The sequence below is a fragment of the Thermobia domestica genome, chromosome 3, assembly GCF_964235325.1.
Source record: "Thermobia domestica chromosome 3, izTheDome1.hap1.1, whole genome shotgun sequence".
Taxonomy (NCBI): Eukaryota; Metazoa; Arthropoda; class Insecta; order Zygentoma; family Lepismatidae; genus Thermobia; species Thermobia domestica.
In genome coordinates this window covers 65,916,507-65,927,192 of record NC_137456.1, presented here as the reverse complement: position 1 = coordinate 65,927,192, position 10,686 = coordinate 65,916,507, and positions in this window count along the sequence as shown.

Below are 10,686 nucleotides of genomic sequence, written 5' to 3'. Positions count from 1 at the left end.
TTATAAGAATAATCATATACTGTAAAACAGTTTAAGGTCTACAATATTTTTTACATCCAAGTTTCGACGTTTCGCTAATTTAAAACCTACTTATTTTAGTTGAAAGAGTATTACCCGTCGCACGAGTCTGTGCATTTGTTTTGTAGTGGCGTTGCTGTTGTGTTTGTTTTGGTACTGGGCTAAGGGGGTGGTGGGAGGGAAGGCAGGAATAGTTTTCTGTATTCTTTTACAGGGTTGCCAGGACATCTTTAGGCCAGGCAACCATCTAGATATTTTAATGTTTGATTTCATATCAAATAGTTACAGTGCATATTTCTCGCAAAACGAGTTGAAATATGTACACACTACTCTCACGCAAATTTGATTCTGTTCATAGCCTTTTGATTTTCTCGACAATCTGATCATAAAAGAAATCTCAAGGAACTAGTACTTCTGGCAACCGTGCCATATTGCTCGTGCCACTTGTAAACAAGGAAGTTAGTTCCCAACTTCACCGCATGCAGAGAAAAATCAGACGAGTAATACTTATATCATAAGAAAGCACTATATCATTGTCACGATAACCAAACAACACATTACACCTCCTACTTCACCTACACTCAATATACATTTCTTTATTCAATCTCTTGAGAAAATGAAATCTTATCTTTTTTCTTGCTTTGTTGCAATTGAGACATTTTTTCCCCAAAGAAATTGCAACTTCTAAAGTCTCCATAAGTATAAACAGAATAGCACTATACAAGAATGAAATATTGAAGAAAGCACTAATATAATGTTATTAAGAGAATGCATAAACGAGTTATTAACATTTGGACAAGAGCTTGATCGCAAATGGTTGTGTGTGTGCTGTTTCAGGCTATCTAAAAATTTAACTACTACTACTACTACTAAAAAAAAAAAAAAAAAAAAAAACTCAAAATCTATGACAAAATCTTCTAGGAGCTTGCAATCAGTACACGTGATTTTCCTGAGGCTGTATTCATCTTCAAAAACAGCAAGTGGCACTAAGATTTTATGTTTCTGTGTGTGTCGGTGACTATCGTTCGCTGACATGGTTCATGCTTCATTGCTCCATTCTGAGAAATTTACTTACAGAAAACGAACATTTGTTTCTGAAAAAAAAATACATATATTATACAGTAGTTCCTCATCCGAAATGTAACGCGAAAAAAGTAACGCAAACAAGGTACGTTACTTAAAAAATTGTAACGCGTTACCGTTACAGTTACTTTGGAGAAAATGTAAAGTGTTACTAGGAAACGTTACTTAAAAAGTAACGCGTTACTTGTGTTACGTTACTTTCCAAGACTGCTAAAGGGTTTACACTTGTAATAAAACAAGGCTGTGAATCACTAATCGGAGTTTGAATTTCTACGGTCAATCGCTCAAGCACCATTCTGTTACAATACCGGTGGATATGACTTTTACGATATTAAATGGTAAAGTGTTTGTGGTGAGCTATATTACGATTAATTTCAATTTAATTATAATATAATTATTTCCTTGTTGAATTCAGATACTTTTCAGGGGAAAATAGAATGAGATTTGAAAGTTTCAAATCTAGGTAAAGTAGGCCAAACTAAAGAAAAAAAACTGTAGAACACGCAGGCTGTCTCGTAAACCAAGTAATATTATTATAATTACAAATATCAATATCCAAAAGTGCTCGAAGTTCTTTTTTCACTTAAATATACTCATGTCAGATAAGTAAATAGAAACAAATGAAAAAGAAAGAAAAATGGAGACTTTTGGGGCGTTTACACTTAGTCGATTTGCGTTCGATTCAGTTGAATTGACGTCACTTTCAACTTAATCGACCGTGTAAACGGGACTTCAATTTAATCGCTTGTTGATCGAAGGCGACTAATCGACTGGCAACTGAATTGAAAGACGTTCTATTTTCTGTGGTTGAAATAATTGAACACATCCATCGATCTGATTCGGCCCTACTTGCTTCGATTTAGTGGCAAATGCAGCGAGTCGATTTAGTCGCACGGCTAAATCGACTCGTTGCATTTGCGACTAAATCGAAGCAACTAGACCGAATCAGATCGATGGATGTGTTCAATTGTTTCAACCGAAATTGAATGCTGCTTGTCGACTCGCTCTCCTCTGGTCGATTCGAAATCGACTGGCAATTTTAAAGATGTCCAAGCAAGCAGTAATTGGTACAATTTGCGGTGTTATAGCAGAAGAAAATAGAACGTCTTTCAATTCAGTTGCCAGTCGATTAGTCGCCTTCGATCAACAAGCGATTAAATTGAAGTCCCGTTTACACGGTCGATTAAGTTGAAAGTGACGTCAATTCAACTGAATCTAACGCAAATCGACTAAGTGTAAACGCCCCATAAAGCGTATACAAATTCACCAGTGTTCAGATGTAGTCTACAATGCACTGAGCAGAGTGGATCATACTGGGATTGCTTAGAAATTTGCAAGCGGATTAGATTCAAGTGCATGTAGTATTTTCTTTTGACAACGTTTCACTCAATCCCATCAAATAATGAAAACGAATTTGCTCCGGCATCAGCCATTGAAATCACGTACAGTCGTTAACTTACACCCGCTGCAAAAACTCTTCGGATCTCATAGCAAAAACACATTAAATACATAAAATTTATGTGAAGAGCTACTATTAATGTATCACAATAGGAAATGCATACATTAGTACGGAGTCATGTTGCCTTTACTTTTGAGAACCATTTGAATGCGCTTGGGCATGGAATCACTAAGGCTTCGGAAATAATTTAAGTTCTTGTTTGTATTACACCACATTTTCATCAATTTTGTTTGTAGGTTCTAAAGCTTCTTCTGTCCCAAGCTTCTTCATACGATGACAACAATTTTCGATTGGAATTAGATCGAGGCTATTACCAGGCCATTCTAACACCTTGATATGTTGCACCTCAAGAACATTCTTTACCCTTTTAGCCTTGTGACAAGGAGCGTTATCATGAATGAAAAAAACACAGTCTTGGATATGGAGCATATCCTCTAAATGGCCTTGAGGAACGTTGGTACACGATCTGCGTTCATCGTCACTTTTTGTGGTAAAAAATATAAACCTCCTCTACCCTTTTCACCTGAAAACCACCACCAAATCATTACAGACTGGAAGTGCCTAACGGTCGGAACCGTACTTTGGGTCGTATCGACCTGAGGATGATGGACGTCAAACCTTAACAGCTCCCATTCGAAACAGTTGTAATGTGCTTTCGTCGGAAAACATGACTCTCCTAAACTGTGTTGATGTCCAATGAGCTTATTTCTTTGCGAAAACAAAATGTTGTTTCCTCATGCGGTCGGTGAGTAGAGGCTTCTTAGCAGCAGTGCGACACGGTAAATCCAGGTGTTTTTGCAAACGGTGCTGAATTATACGAACATTAACATTTTCCAACAGACTCGGGTGCATTTCTTTAAGTTCAGCAGCTGTCAGCGGGTTCTTCTTTATTTCTCTCATTAGGAGAGTGTCTGTTGATATCGTTGTTTTTCTTGGCCTCCCACTACCGAATTTGTTCTTTTGAACCACAGTCAGAGGCAGTGCTTTGGCTGCGGCCAGAACCTTCATTACGGTTGATTTTGTACGACCTGTAGGTCTGCATACCGTTTTTATGGGGACGTTTTCAGTTCGCCATGCGATGATGCTGGGTTTTTCCGCACTGTTATAGTACTTCCGTGGCATATCACAAATGCTAATCACAAATACAGTACTAAATTATCAAACACAAAATGCACCATACAAAAACTATATATATATATATATATATATATATATATATATATATATATATATATATATATATATATATATATAATACACACTATAGCATTAAAGTCACCCTTCGTGTGTTAACCAACAATACAAAATATGAACTCGCTTATAAGCATTAATACATTATTGCCAGATACGTCCATACAGATTTAATCTGCGTTCGAAACAAAACAACACTAGATACAAGATTACAAAGTGATAGATCTCCTAATACGACAGCTTTCATATGAGGTTCGAAGAGTTCTTGCGGCGGGTTTACAGTCGGAATTAGATCAAACAAACATAGATTTCCTTTGGTCGACCAAGATACTTATTTGGAGCTAAAGTATCAGAATTCATATGGTTGATGAATCCTAGCCTTTTAAATCAAGGTAAGTTATCAAGATTTTTTTTTTTTTAAAGCAAGACTGCTCGTTCACGTTCTGTTGACCCACGACCTACTCACAAATTTTGACCCACAACCCACTTCATCTCTGGTCCAGTCATGCTATTCCTTGGTTTCGAATTAGTTTTCAGTGTAACTACCTCTTCCTTACCATTGTCAACACTTTTTCATTCGATAACTTACTTGTTAGTCACCCATTTAATATTTACTTATCTTTTATAGTAGTTCCTTTTCCTCCTAGATTCTATATTTCACATTCATATGAGAAAACGAATGCTCAGTGTGTGTATTATACTCGCCAAGAGAACTTTTCTGTTTTCGAACAAAAAATGCCCGCCCATCTTTTTTTTTTTTTTTTTTTTTTTCAGAATCCCTGTACACTTTACAGTCGAAATTAGATCAATCAAACGTAATTTCCTTTGGCCGATCGAGATACTTATTTGGAGCTAAAGTATCAGAATTCATATAGTTGACGGAATATATATAGCCTTTTAAATCAAGGTAGGTGACCAAGATTTTTTTAAAGCAAGACTGCCCGGTGAATCCGAATTGATTGCTGAGAAATTTGCAAGCGGATTAGATTTAAATGAATGCGATATTTTCTTTTGACAACGTTTCACTCAATCTCCTCAAATAAGGAAAACGAATTTGCTCCGGCATCAGCCATTGAAATCACATAGCTACTACGTTTCTGCTCTGCACAATCCAAAACTACTCCATCTTGTAACTCCTCATTCAGTGAGTCACGTGATGCGTTTCTCATCATTATCACCACGTTGATCTTAAAAGATATTCCGCCATTTCTTTCTGTTTATCGTTTACATTCCATATTTTATTAATAATAATAATAATAATAATAATAATCACGTATTTTCCTTCATTGCTCAGACTTTTATAATTGTCAGAGCATAGATCATACTAACCACAATTGCTTTAATCTTTTTTCATATTTATTTTCATCTCAAGTTATGTTCACAAGTCTTCTGTGCCTTTTCTGATATCATACTAATTTTCGATTCAGATTCCGCAACAACAGCCATATCATTTGGGAAACATATATGTTAATTTTTAAAAATTTCTATCAAATTAACTTGTTCCCTAATCAGAATCATATTCGCTACTCTTCTAGATAGTAAATAATGTTACTGAAAGGCTTTTCTTTTTTTTTTTTTTTTTGTCAAAACTTCTAACTTCACAACCTTATATCATTTCTTTTATTTCCAACTTTTAGTGGTTGTTTCATACGTAAATTTCTTCCTCGTCTCACCTTTCTTTCATTTCATCTCAAGCTTCTGTCAAATAATTAGTTCACGTAGTCAAAAGCCTTTTCTAAATCAACGAATAATAATACACTTCCTTTCCTCTGTCTAAAATGTTTTCACCTGCTTAATTTGATGAAACCTAATTGCATCTTTGTGCTATGTCTCTCTCCAGTACAACTTCTTTCGTGTGTGTAATGTAGATAAATTTTTACTGTGTGTAATGTAGAACTAAGATCAAGTTAGGAAAGCATTTTGCATCACTCAACAATGCCAGCATACAATACATAGCCCAATTCCAACTAAATCACTCCACAGAATGTGTCTGTAAAATGCATGATTATCTTAGTTTGATGATACCAGCACACCTGCTACAGTAAACGGCAGGCTGATCATAGAGTCTGTAAAGGGCATGTTGCTATCAGTATGGTCTTCAGTCAAGACAAGCGTAGTTAAATATGGATCATAACTCCAGGACGGCGTCAACAAACTTCTATTGTATATACAATTAAGTGTTTCTGACTGTGGTCGTTTATTGAGACAGTGAGAGGTTGGATGGTCGCTCCGTTCAATTACCGGTCACATGTTACGTCGTGTCGGTAGTTCATCGATATTGAACACAATAAGAGAAAGAGGGTTTCCATAGCCGAATTGGCAGGACGTCAACAACCAGTGCAATCAGAATCACCACGGTTTCCCGAACACTAAATACAGTGAGCGCACGAACACGAAACCGTCGATTGGAGATTGATCTACCATCCTGCGATCCTTTCGCATGATTGTTTCTATTGGAACATATTACAGTTACAAGGCGAACGGTGGGTGGTGGTATTCAGCAAAGAGAATATTCCTGTCTTAAGCAAAGTGATGGTCCTGTGCGTGTGTGTAAACTTGCAGGTCAGCGGAAAAATTTAACGTATTCTCATTCGTCATATAGAACTCACACTTGACTTTCTGGTGAGGGCCGCGGTGGATCAGTGGTAAGAGCGTTCACCTCTGGTGCTAGGGGTCCCGGGTTCGATCCGTCCCCGCCAAGTGACCTTTGTGGTGGACAAACACCGTGTGCGTGGGTGTTCTCGCGGTTCTCTCGTTTCCTCCCACTTTCTTCATTCCACCATTTCATTCATTACTCATCATCACCGTCTCCTTTAGCCTAACCGGCAAAACCGTGGGACGTAAAGCTCAAAGATTTCATCTCATTTGACTTTCTGGTATTCGATAAGAGGGGGAAAATAAGCAACATAATCCCGTTCGTCTCTGATCTTCTTTTAGAGGAGTATGGTTAGTTCATCATTGATTTGCGATGCCGATTCTGTCCTCCGAGTTATCTACACACATTCAGGGACCCTATCTTCCAGCAGCATATCACGCGTCCCCAGCGTGTTCTATCCGGTATACGCCTTCTACTTTAGCCTGCTACGCTGTAAACCCAAGCCTTATCTGCACGTATGGGGCATGGTGGAAATGCAAGTGATAATCCAGCTTCGATAATTACGAGGGTCGGTTGATAAGTTCTCGGCCCGACCCCCTTCCGAATGTACTACCCTGATGTAACTGATGTCATGTGAAATGTTGATCTTTTATGTTTCAGTATCAAATTTCACGATTCTACCATGAACGGTTTTTATTTTATAGGTAATTGAATGAACCATGGCGGAGCCAGATGTCAAATTCACCAAAGAAAAGTTGCGAGATGTAATGAAGTTCTTCCTGCAACAGAAGTCGCCCAAGGAAATACATGTTGCATGCTAGACACATTGGGTGGACAGTGCCCTTCATACTCCACTGTGTAGAAGTGGTGTACGAACTTCAAGCGTGGTGAATTTTCAACAGAAAATGGTGACAGGTGTTTCAGGCCAGTGTCAGTGTCAACTCCGGAAAGTGGACCAGATTCATGACCTAATTTTGAGCAACAGACGGATTTCGCTTCAGGAGATAGCTGACAAAGTGCATATATCCAAAGAACGTGTTGGGTCAATAATCCATGATCACTTGGATATGCGCAAGCTTTCTGCGAAATGGATTCCGAAATGTTTGAACGCGGATCAGAAACGCGAACGTGTGAGATCATCGCAGGTGATTTTACGGCATTTTGCGAACTCCAAGGACGATTTTTTGAATCGGCTTGTTACCCAGGATGAAACGTGGTTGCATTACTTTGATCCGGAATCCAAACAGCAGTCATGCGAGTGGCGCCACTCAGGATCTCCAAGGCCCCAAAAAATTCAAAGCACAAAAGTCCGCAGAGAAGGTGCTTGCCTCAATATTCTGGGATAAGGATGGTGTTTTGCTCTCAAACTACCTTCCAAAGGGCCAAACCATAACTGCAGAGTACTACTGCAGTCTGTTGGCTATGGTAAAGGACGCTATTAAAGAAAAGCGCCGGGGAAAGTTGACACGAGGTGTCTTGTTCTTGCAGGACAACACTCCCGTCCACAAGGCTGGCAGAACAATGGATTTTCTGAGGGACCTAGGGTTTCAGTGCATTGACCACCCACCTTACTCGCCAGATCTTGCCCCTTTTGATTATTATCTGTTTCCAAAACTCAAAACAGCACTGAAAGGACAGACATTTCACAGTGATGAAGAGGTGATACCAGCTGCGGAACAGTTTTTTTGCAGACCTTGAGAAATCTTTTTTTTTTTTTGGAGGGGTTGGAGAAGTTGTAGCATCGAAGTGTCACGTGTGTTGACCTTCGAGGTGACTGTGTTGAATAGCCTCACACTTTCATGCCTGCAGCTCAAGTCCTGAGTCGGACCGAGAACTTATCAGCCCACCCTCGTACTTTTCCTGGACAAATATAGTCTACAGCGACCATCCGACATAGTCTGGTTACCCCACGTTTTAGTAAGACAAGTATTATGTGTTTCAGAGTATGTTTAGGATGTACCATGTTAAGAGTAGTACCACCTATCATTGCCTTCTTATATACCAACTTTGAGCCAGATCCGTGAAATCTTGTTTTTGTCACCACATATTTTATATTATTTTTTAGCTTTCTATAAGAAGTCTTATGGCGACTCTCTCGTCATTTGATTCCGAGTATTTCTTTCTCTTCTTCTTCGCCTATATTTTCTAAAATCACAATAAGTACACTATCTACTTCTATATTCTTTACTTCGCTATATGTTCTTGAATCTTACCTTTTTTTTTTATTTTGCCATTCTCGATTACTTCATTTTCTTTTTTAATGTTCAAACTACAGTTTATTCTTTCTGTCATATAATTCATCAATATATCCTTTCCGTCTGCCTCCAGCTGAATTTCGATCGTTAAAAACTCATTTCCATCTTGAGTTTGTATGTTGTTGTAACAGTTTCCCGTTGCTACTTTTCCTATTTCCATTGAACTTATCTCCATGTAGACTATTCAAATTTCTCCAAACCTTTGAATTCCTCTTGCCACATCTTATCTGTGTCGATATTTCTTCTGAGCTCCCTCGTGCCTAAGCGGTTAGAGTTCGCGCCTTTGGCGTGGGAAATCGGGGTTCGATTCCCGGCGGGAGCTCATGTGGTTTGGATTCCAAGTTAAACTGTGTAAGTCCACGTCTCATATAGCCTCGCTGCTGAAAGGGACGCTAAACTAAAAAAGAAATCAATCGATCGATTTCCCTTCTTAATTTGGGTTTGACTTTCTTATACCTTACTTTTATTTCTCAAGTTTTCCGAAGTTGCTTCAATAACTCATGCTTTTAAGTTGTATTTGCTCAGACAACTAGTTAGTCCCTGTGTCTACTTCCCCTCCCCAACCTCACACACTTGTCTTTGAAATTTCGAACAAATATATCTTTACTTCCCTATCTTTAATCTTTCTAGAATCTAACTTCTTGTGTCCTACTTTCCTTCCTGGCTCTATTTTTCAGTGTGATTTCACTTAAATTTCTACAAGACTGTGATTCGTCAACTTTTGTCTTCCTTACCACTGGCGTTCATAGTCATTTTCTATCATGTTAGTAGATAATTTGCTAGAAAACAATAAGTTCCCATACAAAAAATTCATTCGGTAACTTAAGTAACCTCTTAGTTTTTGACACAGCAATTGTGTAGATTCTTTAATACTTTTCATTACTTGTAATCTTTTTTTTTTCTTCTCTTGTTTTACTTCCACCATATCACAGTATTCAGAAGATAGCAGGATAATACGAAGACATGTTTCATACGAAAACACAATGCAATACTACTACTATTTCTTCCTATGCGTCTCTTTGCCCCTCCTCAGAGATGCCTGTAGATCTAACAATAAATTACGATCTTCAAGGTTCATACAGTGTGCCCGGAAATCTTTTGTGCAGTAAAAGTAACACCATTTTTTAAATGCTTTGTATAAAAGATGTTAAAAATGGACCTCTTCGTATGTACAAACATATCTGCATACACTTCTGCACGTTAGTGTAGCGAAGATCTTTTTTAGGATATACAATATATGCGTAGGTGTAATTTGGTTTACAGATCATACTTTACATTGTAGCGTGTTTTCACAGTGCATATTAACTTTATGTTCTTACATTTTTTTACAGCGGTTACCGTGATTATTTCACTCAAAAGAGATGTGTTCATTACATATTCTCCAGATGTTCAATCCTGTGCGGTCTTATATCAATACATTTCCAACTAAAATATATGCGGACGTCGTGGTAAAGACCCTTATTCCAAATCCACAACAGCAATCAATTGATGGGGACATGGAATACCACTGAATAATAATACGGAGAGAACTGGTAGCTTAAGGTTACTGTGGGATCTGAGGGAAAATCATCCAGAAGCATCTATATACGAGAAGGACTCAGCTCAGTGCTCTTTCTTTTTCAGGATTACGTAGTCACCTGCTTCTGGTTAGAATAATAATAAAGTAAATTGACCTTTTCGCAAAACTAATCAAACATAATATGACGTGTATTTTCCTATAAGAATCGAACCATTAAGACTTCACTACCCCATTCCCAATAAATAACTAATGTCCAAAATTGATGGCGCAATGGTAAGGAAGTAATACTATGGAACAAATTGTGTTGGACATTAGTGGCTTCGTGGCAGGGCCGGATCTACAAAATATTGCGCCCGGGGCAAAGACGTATCTCTGCCCCCTTCCTCCCAGTTGTGCATCGAAATGGCGTCCCCCTACATACTCTCAGCCAGCTGCGCCCCAGGGCAAATGCCCCGAATTGACCCCCCCCCCTTTCCTAGATCCGGCCCTGCTTCGTGGAATGAATTCGTTTCCAAGATAAGAAGCGTACGAGCCTCAGCAAACCTATCGATGACTATCGAGCATT